Source organism: Octodon degus, unplaced genomic scaffold (genome assembly GCF_000260255.1).
Source record: "Octodon degus isolate 3935 unplaced genomic scaffold, OctDeg1.0 scaffold00074, whole genome shotgun sequence".
NCBI lineage: Eukaryota > Metazoa > Chordata > Mammalia > Rodentia > Octodontidae > Octodon > Octodon degus.
This window is the reverse complement of record NW_004524650.1, coordinates 3,015,328-3,038,329: the sequence shown is the minus strand read 5'-3', so window position 1 is coordinate 3,038,329 and position 23,002 is coordinate 3,015,328. Positions and strand designations below refer to the sequence as shown.

The 23,002-nt window shown below is 37.9% G+C and overlaps 1 protein-coding gene across 2 annotated transcripts in view; it reads right to left on the bottom strand.

Annotated features, from left to right (window-relative positions):
* Dpyd (dihydropyrimidine dehydrogenase) overlaps positions 1-23,002 on the bottom strand; it is a 978,184-nt gene that overhangs the window by 319,033 nt on the left and 636,149 nt on the right. The window lies entirely within an intron of this gene.

Below are 23,002 nucleotides of genomic sequence, written 5' to 3'. Positions count from 1 at the left end.
GAATGTCAAAGTTGAAACTTTGACTCTACCACTTACTGGGTGACCCTGGGCAAAGGATTTCAGGCCTGGATAGAAAAGAATGGATAGGTAAACCATAATGTTACCTAGAAAATCCATTTTATTACCTAGAAAAGTAATAAGAAAAAGTGGTAAGACTTAATAGAGCTCTTATATGTGCTAGGCATCCTTTTATTATATTAACTTACTTTATCATTTTTCTTTTTTTGTATTTTAGGGAAGGGTCTACAGGGTGTTCAGGGTCTCCACTACTAGATCAGACTCAGTGATCCGCCTGTTTACAGCCTCCCAAGAGCTGGGATTACAGGCGCACACCACCATGCCCAGTCTCAATTGCTGTCTCATTGTGCCTCAGGGGCAGGGCTGGCACAGCAGGCCTGGAGATCAAACCCCTGTCCCCCATGCCTGCTTGCAGGTGCTTTAGTCCGCTGAGGTATTTGGTGGGCCCACACCTCATCATTCATAATTCTCTGCCATTCTGTAGATGAAGATGGCTAGGTATTGAGATGTAAGGTGCATTCTGCTCCTAAGGAGAACAGAACTTATATGCAGGCAATGGGGCAAATCTAAGTTTTTCACCACTTGCCTCTGTTGGCCTTAAGTAGGTGCTCAGTTCATGTCAGTGATTATTTTTTATTATTTCTATTTATTTTTGAGATTGAGACACCAATAAGTGATGTCAAGCTCCAAATCACAGTCTCATGGCAGTCACTAAAAGCAACTATGTTCTCATCCTATACAACTTTATATTCTCAGGATGCTTCCAAAATTCACAAAGGTATATTATAGAGATCAAATGAATATTTTCATTACTAAGAGACAGATAGAAGTTGTGTGTATAGTAGATAAGAGTTCTGAAAATTGTTTAAAGCCAAACAGCAAGAGAAGTTTGGCTTTAAAAGTTAGGTTAGTTTGTACTCTGCTAGAGTACCGCAGCTTCCATGGGGTCGGGAAGCTCTGTCTCATTCATCATTTTAACTACAGTAATTAGCATGGAGTTTGGCACAGGGAAAGGACTGAACCTTGACTACCTAGATAAGGTTGCTAACGGTTTAGGAGCAGGAGGTCACTGTATTTCCTTTAAGAAAATTCAAGAGAAATAAATATCACAAATTAGGGAAAGGTGAATTAAACATTTGGTGAAATATGCTGGCAAAGGATTACATGAGTTGGAGTAAAGAGTGATCAGACTTGATGTACTGTTCTTGGTGATAGAAGTCAAAATTTACAGGACTGGTGAAGTGCAGAGTAATGAAGAAAGAGGAATCTAAAGAGAAGACAGCCATTTCTAGGTGACTGAGAAAATCTTAGAACATTAGCTATATGAAGTTAGAACAAGGACTAGGCATATAGACCTCAGGAGAGAGTAGATTTGATAAATCCTTTAGAGAAAAAATGTAAAATTACATGAAGAATATTTATTGTTGGTTGAGTTTAAGATCAATTTTGAGAGACAAACTAAGAATGTTTGAAGAGTGGCCTTCACCTGACCAGTCAAGTCACATTCCAAGCTCCACTGGTAAGCAAAATCAGTCACCAGAGTGAGAATACAGCTTCGTGAGAGATGTGATTCTGTCTGCCATTTTCAGGTAATCTTAGAGTGCAGTTCAACTGCCCCACTTTCCAGCTAGAAAGGGTATGAAGGAGGACTATCAAGGGGACACCAGGTCCTCTAGGTCTAAATATAATACCCTGTGTATCTACTCTTCAGATGAAAGGAAGAGGAGGAGAACTTAGGTAGCCCACTTCAAGGAAAACAAGGGTTCAAGCCTAGAAGCAGATGACAGATTTTTATTGTCTTCAGTGGTCTCAAGACAGAGGATAAGAAAATAGTCAAACAAACAAACAAACACCACCAGTTAAGAAAGGTGGTGGGCCTGTAAATACAGACTTGGGAACTACTATTTCATAAAGCTGCAAGTTTACTGCTAGAACTTCATGGGCAGAGTCAGAATCGAAGATAAAATCACAAAAGATTTTAGCCATGGGGTAACAGTTCTCCTGTTGTGACACTGAAAAACAATAGATTTAAATTTTAAGGGAATTTTATTGATAAGAGAAAAGAGGATTAAAACAAAAACACCAAGTTCATAAAACATCCTTGAACATGACCAAAGAATCCACAAAGTCACATTCCTGTGTAAGCGTCAAGTGGCTCCTCCATTGCTGCAGCTATACCATGCTGGCTTTCTGTGCCCTATGCTTTTTCAAGGTCCCAGTGAATAACGAGGGAGGTCCTTCCAGAGGACTGGACTCGGCGGGCCAATGGGCTAACCGAAGAAATCCACCGCCAGGGAAACAAGATTTACGCTCACTGACAGCAGGATATGATGTATGCTCTCAACTAAGGACAACGTTGTTCTTCCTTTCTAAATGACAATTTCAATTTTGATAAAACTGTATTTGCTTCAAATTTATATTGATTGTGCCAACGCTGGTTAACATCATCGTTCACCCCATAGGTTGCCGAGATTCTCCAGGAGCTACGATTGGATTTGATAAAGAAAAGAATTAAGCATCACCCTGAGAATTGTCCTGGACAAGGACAGCATCAGAACCTGTGGCTGCCCTTGCGATTTGGAGCAGCGCCTCCTCACGGAGGAGGCATGGTCACGAGTGGAGAGAGGTGCTGTGTTCCAGCGCCAGATGGCCAAAGTGCTGCTGTTTTCCTCCCCATTTTCTGAAGTCAAGTTCTATCTTCTTTACCCCAAAGAGGGGAGAGAACCTCAAGCCGGAGTACTCACAGCGATTGGTTACTTTACTTTCACCAGACTTCTCCTGGAAAGTGAAACCTTCCTCTTGTGGATCCCTAAACGAGACTGCGTGTGCTCACCGAGGCTGGTCCCCACCACTTCCTCACTTATCCCCTCCTTATGGAGCGTCGCCTTTCTGTGTTGGAGCCATTTGCAGAGCCTGCGGCTCCCAAATCCTTCAGTACCTGAACTACTAACATCGGAGATATATTCTGAGTTCTTTCGCTTCCATCCTAAGAATAACTACATGCAAAACAAAAACTACCACAACTGAAGTAACTGTCTTTGTAATTTTTACAGTCAAGTAAATGTAAAGGGACAAATAACTGTGGTCCGTTTATAAATGATAATTAGTCTCTGCATGTTAAATATCGTTATTGAAAATTTCAAAGGAATATTTGTAAACATACATTGTGTTGTTGTATTTCAAAGAAATCAAAATGAGTAAAAATTATTTTTTATTTAAATAGGGAATTTTCAGAGTTAGCTGAAAGATAGTAACAATAAAGGTACAATGAACATAACTTAAAATTTCTTTGATTGATTAGAAAGTCTTCCAGTGTTTTTCTGAGCTAGGTTTTAATTATGCAAAAGTACACATGTTTTTTTCTCTATAAAAAATTGAATTGATGGACCTTTTATATTGTAAAATATCATTAAATGTTACTAGAACTGAATACCCAACAAAACATTCTTTAAAAAATCTTTCCCTATATTGATACTTCACTTAATTTATGCCATTTCTTTCAGTACTCTATTTTTATGGCTCTTACTTTAAAGCACTATTGAATCAGGTGGTATGTAAAAATCAAATACTGCAGAATCTTTGAGCTCTGTCGGCTCCCACCTTCCATCTTTCAAAAAGAAGCACAGCCAAACACTTAAGTAAGTTAATAAGCAAATCAAGCGCCCACTGTTGTGTTCACTGAATGACACACAAATAAATTTAACACACTGACTGAGCCAGATGCAAATGCATATGTTCCCAGCTAGTCAGAAGGCTGAGGCTGGAGGATGACAAGTTTAAGGGTACCCTGGACAATTTGGCAATTGCACAATTTGTAAAATAATAATAATAAATGGGGAGAAAAAAGAAATTGACTTAAAGTCTTTGTTCATTCAATATTCAACTAATATTCCTTGAGTATCTGCTATGTGCTAATAACCATTTAACGCAAAAGTGATAAATAAAACACAGAAGTTCCTACCCTTTGGGGCTTACATTTCAGCAAGACAAAAAAATCATAACAAGAAAAAATAGTACATTAATAGGATAATTTCTAGGTCAACAATATTGTTATGAAGGTAAGGGCTGGCCAGATAGCTCAGCAGACTAAAGTGCCTGCTTAGGCAGACGCCAGTCTGGGGGTTTGATACACAGTGTGTCATACTGGCACCACCCCCAAGAGACTGAGATTGGGCGTGGTGGAGCACGCCTGTAATCCCAGTGCTTCGGAGGCTGAAAAACAGGAAAACAGGAAGGATCACTACAAGTCTGATCTGTGTAGTGAGACCTTGTAGACCCTTTATGTACTGAATACATAAAAAAAAAAGTTATGAAGGCAGTGATAGAAGAGATCATGACAGAATCTCTGGGGTGCACACAGCCATATGAAATGGACAGTCAGTGAACAGCTCTACTGAGAACTGACAATGGAGAAGTTCCTTCACACTGAGGAACAGAGAGGGGAACTGAACTACAACTGACAAGTGGAGAGCACTGTGTGGTGGACCTTAGTTACTGGCTAGAACTTTTGGGATCTAGACAGTTTACTAAATTGGAAGAAAGCATGGTAAAGAAACTATTAGGAGAACATCAAGAGGTTCAACTTTAATATTATTAAATATAAGGTATCAAGTAAACGTCCCATTGGTGATGACATGAATTGTGCCACTGGATACATGAGCCTAGAATTCACTGAAGGAGTTAAGCATAAAGGTGTAAGTGAAGGAGTATTCCACATACAATGAGATTTAAGGTTAACTGGGCAGGTGGTTTCACAGAGGAAAGGGCCAAGGCCTGACCTGATACGATCTGGTAATGTGATTTTATACCACGAGAAGGAAGTGTTCTAAAAGGAAAAGAGCAAAGAGAATGAGTCCTTTTGAGGGGATAAAAAGGAAAAGGTCCAGCTGTGTCAGGACAGAAGACCCTGATAGCCTTTTCAAAAGAGGTTTAATGTAAGCAGCAAAAACAGAGGTTAGACTAGCATGAGGTGAATGAATACACTATGAAGATGTAGGTGACATACAGATAACAGTTGTTAGTAAAATGTAAAACATTTTGAAAATGAGGAAAAAGATGACGGTTTGTGGGAAGTCCAGCAAGAGGCTTATTTTTAATTATTATCATAATTTTATTTTATTTTGAAGATTAAAAACACACTACCTGCTGTGGGGTTCTGCTTTGATAGATCCCGAACCTACTGGGCCTCTCAGCTGTATAGAGGCTTTTTTTTTTTTTTTTTTAGTACAGGGTCTTCGGGGTCTACAGGGTCTCACTACACAGATCCCACTCGTAGTGATCCTCCTGTTTTCAGCTTCCCAAGCGCTGGGATTACATGTTCGTGCCACCACACCTAGTCTCAATTGCCATCTCAGCACATGGCACACTGGGGATTGAACCCTAGCCCCTGCTTCTGCCTAAGCAGGTACTTTCGTCAACTGAGCTATCTGGCCAGCCTTTCAGAAGCTTATGTTTAATGAGCTACATTTGAATATTTTTTATGTCAGGAAGATGATCTGTAAGAAATGCTTGAGAAGGCAACACATGAGGATGAGTGTAGAAAGGAGCAGAGGCATTGTTGCAAGTATAATAGGGTGGAAAGGAGGTACGAGGGACGACAGTGAAAGCAATTTGGTACAAAAAGTGAAATCATTCTTGGTATTTATTTTCCTAGGAATTAGGAGGTAAGTTCTGTTGCTGTAAGAAAAGAGAATTAAGAAGGTAGGTTTATAACTATGAGGAAGAGATGAAAGTGTGAAACAGTTATCAAAAAAGTGGGGAAAAATGTATTAGATTGTTATAATTAATAGATCAAAAAGGCAGATATATTATGCAGTGTTGATAATTTTGAGAAATTAAGATTAATTACTGAAAATGAAAATACTAGGTAATTTATAAAACTGGAACTGAGGTAACATGGTGAAACATGGAATATTGGAATTATATAGAGTGTCTTAGATTTGAGACCCATCTTATTAAGGTTCTTTTTAGTGCGTGTGTAATTTAAACCTGTTATGTTTCATGAAAGGTCATTCTATATTGAACTGTGCTTTGTAAGTAATATTTTAAGTTGGGATTGTTCAGTTTGGCTAATAATAAAGCTTTAAAAATGTATGTTCTTTACATAAATATCTACTTTCCATGAAATAGGCCATATGACAAAAATAATTGATGAATAAATTTTTAAATATTTCTTCTTCTTGAAAAGTTTAAAAACAATAGATGCTTTACTAAAGAAAGTAGCATTAAATTGTTTCTATTGTCATTCTCTAAAATGTTTAAACTACCAAATTAGTGTTCACTTTTTATTTTAATAATTGTATTTCCTCATAAACTAACTGAAATGATTTTTTATCATCAATTTTAATTTCTCAAAGTGAATTTCAGTAAAGTTTGCAAGTTAGAAATCATGATGAGGGCTGGTGAGATGGCTCAGTGGTCTAAAGCACCTACTTAGAACAAGCTTAGCAAAGCACAGGGACCACGGTTCAATCTCCTAGCACCACATGCCAGCCAGCCCCCCCCCCCTGGTGAGCTCACACACACACACACACACACACACACACACACACACACACAAATAAATAAATAAATAAGAAATCATGATGAAGCACAACATAAAGCTTGCAACTGGATATACACAGGTTGTGTCAAATTCCCATTTACTGATGTCTAGGCCTTAAAGCACACTGTTCTATCATTCTGTACCTGCCATGTATGAGACTGGAAATCCGTTAAACAATCAAATATTGAATACTTTTAAGAGGGAAAGACTACAAAGCAACAAAGGTGAACAGCTGTAAACTACAGAGTAGCAAAGTTAAATTGTGTCAAGCAATTAAAAATAATTTCTAACACTACTGGGATTATATTGAGGTTGAAAAATCACATGAGATGAGATTTTCAACATTAAGCTGAGAAAATATTTTATTAAATATTGATTAGTTGCACAACATTCACATTTAAAATAGACTTTATGCCTTTGAAAACGATATTGGTACAATTTTCTTCAAAAATGACTGGAAAGCCCCTCAAATTAAACTTCTATGGTTTTGAAATTGTATTTGTTCATTACTTGTTCAATGATATACTTAAAACTTACCACTTAAAATCATTTTAAATTTCATATCTTTTTGGTTTATTTGAGAGCCCAAAAATGTGTCAATTAGGAAGCTATTTCTAACATTAAAAAAATCATACTTGGTGTTAAACATAGGTTATACAAAAAATCCTGATGTTTCCCACTAAGCCAGTCAAAGAGCCCCCATGTACCACTCCAGCACTGACACTTCAGTTGCTCTTCCTTCTCTTTTTGATCACTTCTTGATACACAATTATCTAGTATCTGTCTTTACTGTTCTTACCCTAACTCTGTTTATTTCTCTACACTAAGTAGGTTTTCACTCCACCCTTCTGTTCCAAGTTAGAAAACTAGCAGGATATATTATCTCTGTCTCTCTCTGTCTTTCTGTCTCTTTCTGTCTCTGTCTCTCTATCATCATCATCATCGTCATCATCTTCATCATCATCATCTTCATCATCCACATCCAATGATTCACTCACAATCTCAATCTTGGTAGAGTATAGAAATTACATAAAGAGTTTAAGGAAGTAAACTTTAAGGAAAATAATCACAATGTTCTGAGGTGACCCTAACTTGCAGAAAAACTTGAGCTCTAGTTTCCAACTCCAATATCTCTTCTAACTGTTCCTTGCTCTTCATCTTAACCTGTCTCAGTTAACATGCTCAACGTTACTCTGAATTGCTAGAAATATCCTTAGGAGTCACCCCATCTCTAACTTCAGCCTATTCCATCTGCTAGGTCTTTCTAAAGGGACAAGCTTCCCCATTGAACACTTCTGTTTCAAATCCAATTTCAGCCTAAAACAGAGCTCTTTTATAGGTTATACAAGACTGCAGCAGTGAAGTACTTTGCTTCCACAATGTAACATGCATTCTGTATTCTCCTGACCATATGTTTATTCTTTTAATCTGAATGAATAAGGAGTGATCTCTATGCTCTAGTAGCATATGGCATAATAAAGGAGGCACATGTAAACTGATACAAAAATAATTGCACATTAGTCAGGATAGGGTGGCAACAGAAAGGAGAAGGCAGTCATGTGTACTGTGAGAATCAGGGATTGCTCCAGAAAAAAGAGACAGGTGACAGAAATGAACCCAAAAGCACCAATGGGTGTTCATTGGAAATTGGTTTAAAAGAAACCCCCGCCCAAACAAATAAACGAAAATGAACAACAGCACCCTCTGTAGCAATGGCAAAGGCATAAGTCTAATACTTAATAAATAGCAAGTATTTCATTTGGATTGATATTTTAAAAAATGAATGTTATCATTCATGAGATATAGCATTGGATACAGGTAGGAGAAGGTATAAGCATTCACAGAATGGAGATGAAGGGCTAACATGATGTTTCTAATCATCAAAGCATTTGAATATTAGACCTTTCTAGGGCTGGTGAGATAGTTTAGTGGCCACTTAGGCAAGCACAGGGATCAGGGTTTGATCCCTATTACTATAGGCCATGCTGGCCCCACCCCCAGGTCTGCTGAGCTGGCCACTGAGACTTGGCATGGAGGCGCACCCTTTAAATCCAGTGCAAAGGAGGCAGAAAACAGGAGGATCACTACTAGTGCAAGCTGCATAGTGAGAACTTGTGTCAAATAGATTTTTTAAAAAAGAGTACTTGAATAGTACAGCTTTTTATGTACTAACCTCCTGCTCTTTATTTGTACTTTGTCTACTAGGAAGACTTCTGTATTCTAGATCTTCCCTGCACAAGGCATCCTAAATTTGAGATCATTCAGAGTTCTTTGCATATTTTGAATGTTGAATTTAATTAATCTTTGTATATTTAATAAAAGATGATCTAACTTTTGGTTGATTATACTATCTATCTTTCTGTCTGTCTGACTGTCTATATGATACCTGACATTGTATCTTATGTATAATAGGGACTCATTAAATTTGTACCTGAAAATAATATTGAAATAGATAACTTTGGGAGGAAATTAATATGTATTTTATTACTACTACCAATGTTCAAATGTTAGCCCTTTGCACATTCCAAAGATGGATGATACCATGTAAGGAATTTCAGGATTTTTTTATCACTTTTATCAAAGAATCACAACTTATTATATTTGTTTCCATATTTATGTTTGAACATACATTCTCATATGCATTATCTCATTTATTTTGCACAAAACAATAAATTTAGAGAACCTTTTACTGAGATGATGCACAAATAATTTAAGTTTCTTTACCAGATCAAGTTAATCAATAGAAGAGCCTGGGATTAACCTCAGGTCTTTGGAATCCAAGTTTCTCTTTGCTACCTCAAGACCTTACTATATTGATTTCCTATCCTTTCAACTTACATTAAGGATTCTGGTTGATTTTTACATCCCCATGCTCTTGTGGTAGACTGAGAAAGTGTGTTCCCTTCCATGTCCAAGTACCTCAACAGCTACTTGAATCAAGAGGGGACTTTATTTACCCAGCCCTTGGATTTGGGCTGACTTTTTGACTTATATTGAATGGCACATGATAGCATGATGTTGCTCCAGTGCCAAGTCAAGTAGTAGAGGCCTGGGACTCATCTGCTCACTCCCTTGAGTTCCAACAAAGGCACGAATAAGCCCACCTGGCCTGGTAAAGAACAAAAGGTAGTGTGGCAACAGAGAGGAGCCATCCAGCTCACCATGCCCTGGATGAGCCCGCCCCTGCTCCACTACAGATGGACTGAGACCAGAGGAACCATGCAGTCTATGCCAGGGAAGCATGCTGACAAGATACATAATTGGTAACTAAATAGTAATTGTTTCAATCTTAAATTTTAGGTTTGGCTACGTAGCAAAAGCTAATTGATGATGCTCTCAGTAGATACAGCAGTAAAAATGAGTATATATTGTACTTGCATGTGTAAAACATTTCATGTGTGATCTTTAGAACAACACAATATGGAAATTACCAGCTTCATTTTATTAAGGGGGGAAAACACCTAAGTTCAAGAGGCTAAAGAACTACTCACAGTTGCATGACTAATAAGAATAGATAGAAAATTTGAAAACTCTGACTATATAATTTTTGCTTTGAATAGTTTTTCTGTGCTCTTTAACCATTCATTTACACAAACCTATGAGTTTACTTTATAAATGGTGAGTTTTAATGAATATATGTCAATTTTTATTGTATTAACCCTCAGAGGCTAACCTCATTTCTGTGTCTTTAGTCAATGGATTAATTCACTATAGTTTTATGAGTAGCATCTAAGCTATACAGAGATTACAGCCTAGGAAATCATACAATCAGAGAGAAAAATAAGTAATCATCCATGAGGTGATTCACTGTCTCCTGACCACAAGGGCTGAAGATAGGCTAGTGTTGGACCTCTCCGATTTGCCTCCAAATCACCATACTGGCCCTGAAGACTCTATCTGACACCCTGCCCACAGATACTTCTCAACATATTTTTAGGCTTCTGTTCTCTTCCCATACTTTTTTTTCTTATGACAAATTACTCCCTTGCAGAGAGTCTGATGCCTACTCCTTGAGGTCTACCCTAGAGCTAACTTCTGTGATGCCACCCTCAATAATCTCTGAGACAGAGTCACTTTATCACTGGTTATTTCAGTGTGGTGCACCTGCCTCTGAACACCAGTTCCTGACCCACTGGATCATAGATGCATGCTTACTTACACCACTGTATCCTCTTTCTCCATTTTTCTTAGTTCACTCAGTGGAAGAATATGCTAATGTTTCTTCACTGACGGTTTCTTATTGTTTGATTAAGCATTGCATATCACCTCATGATCACTTCATATGCCTTTGAAAATGGCTGCAGAAGGAAGGTTGGCATGTTGCTTTTGTTTAACATTCTGGTCCATCAATATAAAGAATAGAATACTTGCTTGAAACAATGCTCCATACATGAAATTACTACAACTAATATGTACACATACACACATGACTTCTATTATGTATAGTAAATTAGTGCTAGTAGTTATTTATATATGGATTTATTTTTAAAGAAATTTTGTATTTCCAGAAAAATATTTTTTTTAAAAAAATAAGGCTGGAGAGATTGCTTGGTGGTCTAAGAGACTGCCTGGCAAGCACAAGAACCTGGATTCAATCCTTGGTACCACATGCCATGCTGAGCCAGCCACCAAAACCAGGTGTGGTGACACATACCTGTAATCCCAGCAATAGGGAGGCTGAGACAGGAGGATCACTATGAGTATGATAGTGGACTTGTTTTAAATGGATAGAGATTTACTATATATCCTCTGCCTCTGCACAGTTTTAACATTAGCAGTATACTCCACCAGTGTGGTGCAATGTTTGTGGCAAAAGGATTTTTGTTTATTGGGGTTTTTTTTGTTGTTTTTTTTTTTTGGTTGTCTCCAGATGCCTTCAGGGCATTTCTGGTTTGGTGGTAGTATCTTGGTTCCAACCATAGCATTCTGAGCCTGAATGTTTTGTTAAAGCAAGCACTTAAACCACGGAGCTAATGGGCAGGCCCCCAGAATAGTGCAATTTTTACATTAATGAAACTGCACTGATATAACATCATTAGTCTATAGTTTATATTATATTCCATCCTTAACATTGAATAATTATGTAATAATATGCACAATTGTGTAATAATAGAGTATTATAGTGTTTTCAGTTCCATACATTCTTCTATTCCACCTGCTTGTACTGTGTCCCTTACCAAAGCTTTGGCAACCATGGATCTTCCTGCTGTTTTCATACTTTTGAGTTTCTAAGAATGTCATATAGTTACAAATCATAGAATTATGGCCTTTTAATATTGCCTCGTTTTAGTTGCTAATATAATTTAAATTTCCTTCAAAGGCTTCATGACTTGAAGTTTACTCCTTTTGAACAGTAAATATCTCCTGGTTTCTAGATGGATACCAAGTGATTTTTTATTGAAGGGTGTCCTGCTTCCAGGTTTGGGCAACTATGAAAAATAATTATGTACATGTTTGTAAGTTTTTGAGTGGAGATAAGATTTTATCTCCTTTGAGTAAGTACCAAGGAATAAGATTACTGAATCATAGTCAAGTTTATATTTAGTTTTTTTTTTTTAGAAACCACCACTTATCTTCCAAAAGAGTGAAATCATTTTTCATTTCCATTAGGAGTGGGTGAGAGTTACTTCACTCTATAACTTTATCAGAATTTGGCCTTGGTGACGTTCTGAATTTGGACCTGCAATACATGAGTAGTGGTACCTACTGTTGCTTTACTTTTCATTTCTCTGGTGACATATTATGAAGGCAATCTTATATGTATATGTTCCATTATAATATTCTTTCATGAGGCACTGTTAATAACAGTGTGTAGTTTCTTTTCTAATAAAGATGAACTGTTGTGGTACACAGTCCTTGTATGTTGTTAGATTTGATTTGGTTATATTCTCTTCAGGATTTTTGTGTCTTTGTTCACAAGATAGTGATTTGTGTTTTCCTGTACTGTCTTTGCTTTGGTATTAGGGTATTGGTGGCCTCATAGAATTATTTAGAGAATACTTCCTCTGCCTCTGTCCTCTGGAAGAAATTAAAGATCCGATATTACATTTTTCCTTACGTTTGGTAGAGGTCATCAGTGAACCTATCTAGTCCTGTTGCTGTTTTGAAAGAATACTGAAGAATTACTTGTATTCTTTACAGATGAAGGCCTATTATAAATGCCTGCTTCTTCAAGTGAGTGTTTTTGCAGCTATCTCTGTCAATAAGTGAGTTCATTTATGTAGGTTATCAAATTTTAGCATATATTTGCTCATATGGTTCCTTTATTATCCTTTAAGTCTCATAAGACCTGTGGTGATATCTCCTTTATAATTTATGACATCTGTGGCTTGTACCTGCTCCCTTTTTTCTGTAGTTTGCTCTTTTAGGAGGTTACCAATTTACTAAGCTCTTAAAGGAATCAAGTTTTGGTTTCATTTATTTTCTGTATTGATTTCCTCTTTTCAATATCATTGATTTATGCTCTGATTATTATTGTTGCATTTTTTGCTTAGCTTGTATTTAATATTCTTTTCTTTTTATAGTTTCTCAGACAGAAGCATAGTGTCTCAGTTACTCTTCTGTCATTGCTTGGACAAAACTCGCGACACCCAAAATGAAGGATGGAAAGGTTTATTTAGCCCACAGTTAGTGGAGGTTTCAGTCCATACTCAGCTGGCTCCAAGGTGGAGTGGCACATGGCAGAGAGAAGCCATTTATGGTGTCAGAAAAGAGTAAAGAGAAAAAGGGACGAGCAGTAGCAACAAAAGCAATAGCAACAGAAAACAAGCCAGTCTCCCTTATGTTGCATTCAGGCTATCCACCCCAGGTGGGTGTAGCATTCAACCCATAATCCCAGCAGCAATCATACCCATAATCCCAGCACAGCACTCATACCCATAATCCTAGCCCTGGATCACAAATTAATCAGGAACTGTAGAAGTTCACCCCATATCTTCATGAGGCTTTGGGGGGACAACTAGACACAAAACATAATGCCTAGATTACTAGTTTTGGCTTTTTCTTCTTTTCTCATATATACATTCAGAGCTATCTATTTCACTCTGCTTTACCTCACTCCATCAAGTTTGGTAAGTTATATTTTTATTTTCTTTTAGTTCAATAAATTGTATAATTTCTTTTTTCCTCCATAATTTTATTGATAAACAAATAGCAATGAAACAGTTTCAAATCAAACTGGTAGGACAGTTTCAATAATTAACACATTGCATACATTCTTCCTAGTGGTTAATTGCTGTACAAGATGCGGACATGATATCCTATTTACAAACACCATTAGAACAAATCATTCTATTCATTAAGAGAATGTAACTATATATCTATCCTAACCACTTTGAATACACAGATACAAAATGCACATTCATCTGTATCACCTTTTTTGGTTAAGTTCTGTTATTTGAATATTATAGGGGTGTAAACTCAGCAAAATATTCTAAAAGAATCTAGTAGCCCATAATAGTATTGGGTCTTCTGCTTGACTGGCAATGTCAGAAATTGTTGACTTGAGTCCCCTACAGCTCAGAATAACAGCATGGCTTTACTTCTTATATTTCATTTTTACACTTATTGTATAATTTCTTTTGAAATTTCTTTTTTGTCTCATGTGTTATCCAGGTGTGTTGTTTAATTTGTATGTATTTTGGGATTTTTCCAGATATTTCCTAGTTAAATTCAACTGCACTTTGAGAAAAGACCTGGTGTATGTTTTTTCTATTTTTAAATTTTAAAGTGTGCTTTATTGCCAACAATGTGCTTTATTTTGACAAATGTTCAGTATGAGATTGAGAAGGATGTGTTTTCTTCTCATGTTGGATGACACAGTCTAAAGATGTCAAATTATGTCCATCTGATTGATGGTGATGCTGAACTCAACTATGTTTTTAACCGATTTGCAGCTGGTTGGATGAGTGTTGAACTAGGAAAGGAGATTTATCTATTACTCTCAGAAGTTCTGTTGCCTTTTTGCTTCATACAGTTTGGGATGCTATGCTGTTGTTATATGCATAAAAATTAAAGATTGGTGTGTCTTTTCAGAGAATTTGCCCCTTTATCATGTAATTACACTTTCAAATATCACATCAAAGTATTTGGAATACCATAAAATAATAAAAAAAATTCTAATCATCAGTATGTGCATCACAGCTTTCATCTGTTTCAATATATAAAAGCATTCATAAGCATGTATAAGAACAGGCACTCATAGCAAATATATTGCTGTTTTGATTATTATGAATGCTACTAACTCAACTGAAAATAAGAGAAAAATTATTTTACCTCCCTTATTTCTACTTTGATGTTCTTCTTTAATGCAAATTTGTATCGAAGTTGAGTATGTCAATGGTTTTGAACAACAATTTTGAAGACCACATAACTCTATCTTAGTGTTTTTTTCCCTCTGGTTCTCAATACTTTGTCTTTCAGACAATGTCTTACTAGGAAGTTTAGGCTGGCCTTTAATTCATTATGCAGCCCAAGCTGGCCATGAACTCAAGTAGGTCCTCCTGCCTCAGCCTCCCAAGAGCTTGGATTCAGGCATGTGCCACCATACCTGGTTTCAGCGTTTTAAATATTTCACTTTATCCTCTTCTTGCTCACATTCTTTGAGGGGAAATCAAATGCAAATCTTATCTTTGTTCTTTTATAGGAAAAGTGTTTCTACTATGGCTATTTTCAGGACTTTTTTGTAATCTTTGATATTTTGTGTTCAAAAATTTTATGTCTAGTGGTACTTCTTGTGAACATTTGGAATTGATGGTTTTTTGTGGTTTGGTATATAGTATTAATATGGAGAAATTCTCAGGCACTATTGCTTTATCTAATTATTCTACTCCCTTCCCCCTTTTCCTTCTGCTATGTCCACTATACACATCTATGTATTTTGCAGTTGTTCCCCAGTCCTTGGATAGACTGTTCTTTTTAAAAACTGTTGCTCAAAGTTTGCAGACCAAAATTAGAGAAAAAGGAGGACCACTAGGAAAGCCAACATTTTGGCTCTAGCCTTCCAAGGTCAATTAAGACTCAGGGCATATGAGAAGTTGTACTGTAATGTCACGTAACTCAGTAGTGTTCCAAATTTTCTGATCAAGGAGATTATGGAGCCAAAGAGGAAAGTGATCGATGATGTAGAGTGTGCCTAAGGAGAGTCACATGGAGAGAAAATATTCTCTCAGGCTTTCACAGAGAGCACACTGGTCAAACAATGGCCATGACTCATCCACATGGCTGACACTGACAAAGGTTCTACAATCTGAGGTTCAGGATCTCAGGATACATCCTGAGGGGATTTCACTGACCTTATCAGACCCAAAAGCTATAACTCTTGTTGCATAGCTCCTGCTTTACTTTGGTCTTAACCATCCATCAGAAAAGTATAAAAATGAAATATAAGTAAAGCCATGCTGTTATGTTGAGCTGTAGGGGACTCAGGTCAACAATTTCTGACATTGCCAGTGAAGCGGAAAACCCAATACTATTATGGGCTACTGGATAGAATATTTTGCTGCATTTATACACCTATATTATTCAAATAACGGAACTTAACAAAAAAGGGGATACAGATGAATGTGCATTTTGTATCTGTGTATTCAAAGTGGTTAGGATAGATATATAGTTACATACTCTTAATGAATAGAGGGATTTGTTCTAATGGTGTTTGTAAATGGGATATCATGTCTGCATCTTGTACAGCAATTAACCACTAGGAAGAATGTATGCAATGTGTTAATTGTTGAAACTGTCTTACCAATTTGGTTTGAAACTGTCTCATTGCTATTTGTTTCTCAATAAAATTATGGAAAAAAAAAGAACCAACACCAATTGACAAACAATAAAAAAAAAGTTGTTTACTTTCTTTTCTACATTCAGTTTCTATTTGTATGCATAAAAAGTCATATTCTGTTTTTAGCTGTGTCTCCTATGCTAAAAAATCACAGCAAAGGCATTCCCCATTTCTTTTCAGTGCTTTTCACCCCTAACATTTTTGCTTGGTATTTGCTTGGACTGCATCTCTTTGCTTACAATGCCCATCTCTTCTTGTGAACTGTCTACCATGCCCATTAGAACTCACATCACACTAATCACAGTTACTTTAAATGCCAAGCTGACAGTGCCAATGTCCTTGCTGTGTCCTCCTCCTACTAATGTATGCTCCTTCTCTTAGCTCCGTTTCTCCTTGCTGAAACAAAGTGATGAGCCCCGAAGTTAAAGGGGGAAGGCGTTATTTGGCTTGCAGTTTGTAGAAGTCTGAAACCAGATGGCTCCAAGGCAGGGGGCACATGGCAGAGCGCACTGCAGAGGAGGACAGTTCATGCTGGCCACAGGTGGCAAAGCAAGCAGCGGGGAGACAGGAATCTTTCTGTGCCTCAGATTGTATGCAAGCTTCCTGGTCTATGGTGGGTGTAGCATTCACACCTTTAATCCCAGCCAGAACTATGCCACACCTGACTGATTTACTGACCACACACCCTTAATCCCAGGATCACACAATCTCAGTTCAGCTACCTCTAAGCCCCCACCCCCATGATTGCATGAGGCTTTGGGCAACATCCCAGACATAAGACAAACATTCATCTACCAGCATTTTTTGTAAGTTGGTATGCCACGTCGTTTTTTCTTGACTGTTGGACATGGTGTATCAGACAAAGAAAACTTCTGTAAACAGATCTTTAGTAATGTAGTGGTGAAGTAAGGGATGAGAAGAAGGATTCTCCTCTCCTATAATTAGGCCTTGAATCTCTGTGTGAACCTAGACCTCTGAATAGTGAGTTTCATAAGTGTTCTGAATTTTGCTACATTTAGCTGGCATGTAATGATTAGAGTTGGCTTCAGGTGGCTATATTTCTTGTTTGTGTATGTGGCTTGCTTTTTGTTTTATGAGACAGGGTCTTGTTATGTCATTTGGGTTGGCTGTGAACTTGTAGCAATTCTCCTGGAGTACTGCTACTCCAGGAGTGGGCCATGATGCTTGGCGCTGGATGGGTATATTTATTTATTTATTTATTTATTTTTATTTGTGTGTGTGTGTGTGTGTGTGTGTGTGTGTGTGTGTGTGGCCAGCTCAATCCACCAGGGGGAGGGGCTGGCTAGCATGTGGTGCTGGGGGATTGAACCACGGTCCCTGTGCTTTTGCTAAGCTTGTTCTAAGTAGGTGCTTTAGACCACTGAGCCATCTCACCAGCCCCGGATGGGTATATTTATTTCTCCTGTGTGGACGGACATCTACAGCTGATTGGATTTAGGCATATTATTCCACCAGGTCAGTTAGGTTCTGATAAAACTCTAGCAGCTTAAGATCTAGTTTCTCTCCTAGGCATGCTTGTTGAAAAGAAGAGAACAATCCAGGTCATTTAAAGATTGTTTCTTTCTCCTCTTGCTGGACACAGGAGGAAATTTTTCTCAAATATTTACAGTCCAGATTCTGGAGATAAATTTCATAATACTGAAGGATGTCATATGACTGGCTTTCTCTGGGATTTTAATCTCTCAGACTTGTCTGCACTGATTCTCTAGCAATCTGTCAATAAATGTCCACATCTTCTTATTGCATTCCTGGTTCCTGACATAGTTGCCATAGTGAGCCTTAGAAAGCCACAGCTCCTTTCACTCACTTGTCCATCACTGTTGTTCAGGACAGCAGTTCTGTCCTTCCCTTTTTTATAGAACTGAGAAGAATCATTGGTTTTTTAGTTCCTTAACCTTTTTATTTGTTAAACTGCTGAGACAACTTCCAAGCTCTTAGTGTGTGTAACTGGATATCACTTACTATGTTTGTGTGTCCCTATATGCCAGTTACTGTTTTCAAAGCATATCTGTGGCACCCACTGACTCTAATCATAGTGTTCAACTGAATTTGAGTTGTGGCCCTATCAGTGTTTCAATTCACTGAGTTCGCAGTAAGTCACCTGCAGTCATGCAATTTCAATTTTCTGTTTTCACAATAAAAAGGAGTTTCCTACACAAAATTCATGAATGCTTGTCTTAGTTACTCCTCTCTTGTTGCTGGGATAAATACCAGACACTCAAAATTGAAGGAGGAAAGCTTTATTTAGCTCACAGTTACTGGAGATTTCATAGTTTAAAACAGGCTGAATTACGTAGTAAGACCTCAGAGGGTACCGCCGTGTCCAGGATGACATTCTCCATACCTCCAAGGGAGGTCACTAGCCTGGGGAGCAGCAGGTGTTGTTAATTTAATGGTTTGCACCTCTCTGGCCCCACCCCTTGAACGCCCCCATGGTCTTCTGGCCATGTTCCTCAAGTCACTCACTGCTCCTCCAGCTGCGTCTGCCCCATGACCAACATGAGGCTTTGGGGAGACAACTAGACACAAACCATACCATTCTGCCCCTGAACCCCTAAAGTCTCATGCACATCCCTTTGTCCAAAAGGCATTCGAGTTCATCTCTAAAAGTTGTTCAAGTCCCAACAGTTTCAGCATTGCTGAAAAGTCCTAGTCCTAATTCTCCTCCAAAATCCAAGGCAAACTCTCGACTTAAGCCCCTGTACAAATGAAAACTTAAATACACCCAACATTCAAAGGCACAAGATAAACATTGCCATTCCAAAAGGTATACACAGGAGGATACAAACCATTGGGACCAAGGCAAGTCCAAAATCCAGAGGGGCAAACATTAAGTCCTGTAATTCCCTGTGGAACATCCAAAGCAACCTACAACAAGTTGTGAGCTCCAAATGCCTTACATGGCTTCCCCCCTACAGCACTTCTGCTGGTAGCTCCTTATCTTCTCTCTTAGGCATGTTTTGCTCCCATTTTACAGCTTTCCATAGACTACTCACATTCCTGGCTTTTTCACACTTCTGGGGTTTCCACCGAATAGGCATCTCACTCACAGCTTTACACATTGCCCTCTCAGGGTTACAGTGCCTGGCCTCCTAGGCCTTCTGAAATATAGGTGGAAGCCTTCTTAACATTAGAATTCCTGTACTCTTCATGTGCCTAAAACCAAAGCCATGTGGATCATGTCAAGGGCTGCTGCCAGCTGGAGCAGTAGTCAGGCTTCCTTTTCTTTTGGCTGTAGGGGTTGAATGCCTGGATTTCTAGGCACTGTCACCCTGATTCTGAGAAACATACTCTCTATGTCAGCACCATTCTGTAATCTGTTGTGGTCACTATCTCCATTCTGAGACCTGGTGTGGCTGCCACGTCCATTCTGGAATGTGGGGCTCTGCGGCTTTCTCCTAAAAGCAAAGTCCCTCACTTTGCAATTCTGAGGCTGTAAAGGACAAGAACCTGCCACCTCCTGTGATGCCCTCAGGACATCTGTTTTATTCTCCTGTCCCTTCTCAGCAATGGAGATCCTCTCAGCTCTATTTTCACAGTCCACAGCCTTCCTGGCACTTCCTTTCTGGCTAATCTCACAACATTTTAAATCATCCTTTTGGGCTCTTTGCTCTTGATTCTTGACATAAATCTGACTAAGGGCCCCAACAAAAAACCATGCCACTGCCTCAATATTTGACTGCTTTGAGATTTCCTTTGAAATATTAATCAGTCCTCCATGTTTAATAGCAGTTTCAGGCAAAGTCTCTGGACATGGGTAAAATTCAAACAAACTTTCTGCCAAGCCAAAACACAAATGATCTGGAGTCCAACAATCAATGCAGTCTTTCTTGCCAGCAGAAACCTCCACAGCCTGGTCAGGCTTTCTGTCAGTCTTCTGACCTGAGCTCTCACCAGAATCTTCCCTACAGAACAGCCAAAGCTGTCCCGGCACTTCTTTTGTAGGCCACATCTCCAAACCTTTCCTATCTCTTCCCATAAGTCATTCCCAAAAGCCTGTGATCCACATGGTCAGGTTTAGCCTCAGCAACAACTTCATTTCTCTGGTACCAAATTCTGTCTTAGTTACTCTTCTCTCCTTGCTGGGACAAATACTCAACTCTCAAAATGAAGGAAGTAAAGGTTTATGTAGCACACAGTTACCGGAGGTTTCACAATTTAAAGCAGCTTGAATTACGTAGCAAGAGCTTAAAGCCTTATTTGCTCAGGAGAAAGAGTCAGTGCCTCTGTCTTCCCCAAACTTCTCCTTCCTGCCCGAGGTGACCTCAATTGCAGACATGACCACCCCATGCTACAGGGTCTGGAGGAGAGGTTAGGGCGATGCCATGTCCAGGATCACCTTCTCCACACCTCAAAGGAGGCCGCTGGCCTGGGGGTCAGCACGTGCTGTCAGTTTAATGGTTCCTACCTTTCTGGCTCCACCCCTGGAGCTCTACCCTGGTCCTCTGGTTCCACCTCTCAAGCCACTCCCTGCTCCTCCAGCCACGTTTGCTGCACAACCTATATGAGGCTTTGGAGGAACAACTAGACACAAACCATAACAATGCTATTTTCTTTTTTTGCTATTTAAAATAAAATAATGACAAGTCCCCTATATTTATAAGGTTAACTCAGGCATGGAGCTTTTCAAATGATACATAAATGAATTAATTAAAATGCATCATAGTACAGCTACATTCCCAATTTGAACTTTTCTACAGAAAGACTATAACAAATACTCACTTTATTAAACTGCTTTATTTTAAAATATAATATAATATGTTTTTATATGTTGGGAAAAATCAGTGAAAAATCTAAAAGTTATTACACACAAGATGCACAATATTAAATAGTGCCAGCACTTCTTAAATATCACACATATTGCACATGATTTGTGAAGGTTATAGAAATATTTTCTGTAAAGATTTTAAACTTCCAAATGCAAATTTTATACAAACACTTTTATTGAATGTGATGTATCTCTTTTGTCATTATTAACTATCATAATAAGTTATTGCCCACTTGCTTTGATAGTCCTTAATTGTGGCAGGATATCTTGTGCACTAAATGGTAAGCCCCTGAAAGATGGTCTATGTCTTCTACCTCAGCCTAGCCCTGTGGGCTAGGATTTTCTGTGTTATGCACCAATGCTGCAGACACAGAGTAGGGACTTAGACAGCTCTTGTGAAATGGACATGTTTCCACACTTGAATTCCCACGCTTCCACCTCTATCTGGGCTGGCTGTTCGGCCAGTGATGCACATTTTGGTACAAGCAAAAGGAAAAAAAAAAATAACATGCTCCTGGCTTCAGGATAAGAATAAATGACACTAACTTTCATTTCATCAGTACATACTGATAAACAATTTCCTTCCTTTAATATGCTGTGGGTACCTGGAAATCAACAAACTATTACCCACATTTTACAAACATCTTTACAGATTCATCTCTAATACAAGTTTTGGTTCAAAATGTTTCTTCTCATAAGCTTCTCAAAGTGATTTGCACCAGAAATAATGACAAGACCTTTTTCAAAGTGATTGGAGCCTTTCCGGTATAAACTTTATACAGCATAATGAATGTGTTGGCATTTGTTCCTTATTAGCATACTATAAAAATAAAACACAGTGTATAAGAAATCCCTGTTAAATTCATATTACCTGCTAAAAGAAGATTCTCAGAAGGCAATATAATCTAATTAAAATCAAGAAGTGCTTCACAATCCATAATCATAAATGTATGTACTATACTTCTAAGGTATTACATATGCACTAATATTCACCATGCATGCAAAGTATATGTACTTCATTAAGGATTCTGAGGGAAAATCATTTCTCAATTTCTTTGGTCTCATTAGTCATTGTATTATTTTTTTTTCTCATGTGGATATAAGTTATTTCAAATGCTGGCTATGATCAATACATATCCAGTTCAAATCTAAAGAAAACTCAGAAAAAAATTATCAAAATTTAAAACTTTTCATAGTAACATATTAAAAACTTGAAAATAAAAAAATATTTTTTCTCTTATACATGCTTTTTCTTTATTATTCTTATTTTCCATCTGTCTTGTGAATGCCCAGTATTGAAATCAACACTACTTTTAAGGAACAAGGAAGGGTTTTTTTTGTAATTTTTTTTCTCATTTCCCCCACACATGATCTTTGAAACTTTCAAAACAAAGAGCCAAAAATTTTCAAAATGAAGTAATGGTTTAGCTGGAGTTTTAGATCTCTAAGAGCGGATCATACTTTTTTTTCTTTTTTTAAAAAATGCATTTAGTACAGGATCTCCAGGGTCTCATTACACAGACTGGAGAGATTTTCCTGTTTTCAGCCTCCCAAGTGCTGGGATTACAGGCATGTGCCATCACACCCTGTCTCAATTGCCTTTTCAGTGACTCCTGGGTCAGGGCTGGCTCTGGGGCGATCAAAGTGTGGTCCCTGTATCTACCTAGGAAGGCCCTTTAATCAGCTGAGCTATCTGGCCAGCTCTAGATCATATATTTCTTATTTAATGTAAGATTTTATAATTTGAAGATGTGTTCAAAAATAAATTTATAGGCATATGTACTTTAATAATTATAACATAAAGGTGTGCACAATTTAGAATTAGAAAAATACATAATAAGCTATATATTATAATCAACAGCTTCCTTTTTTA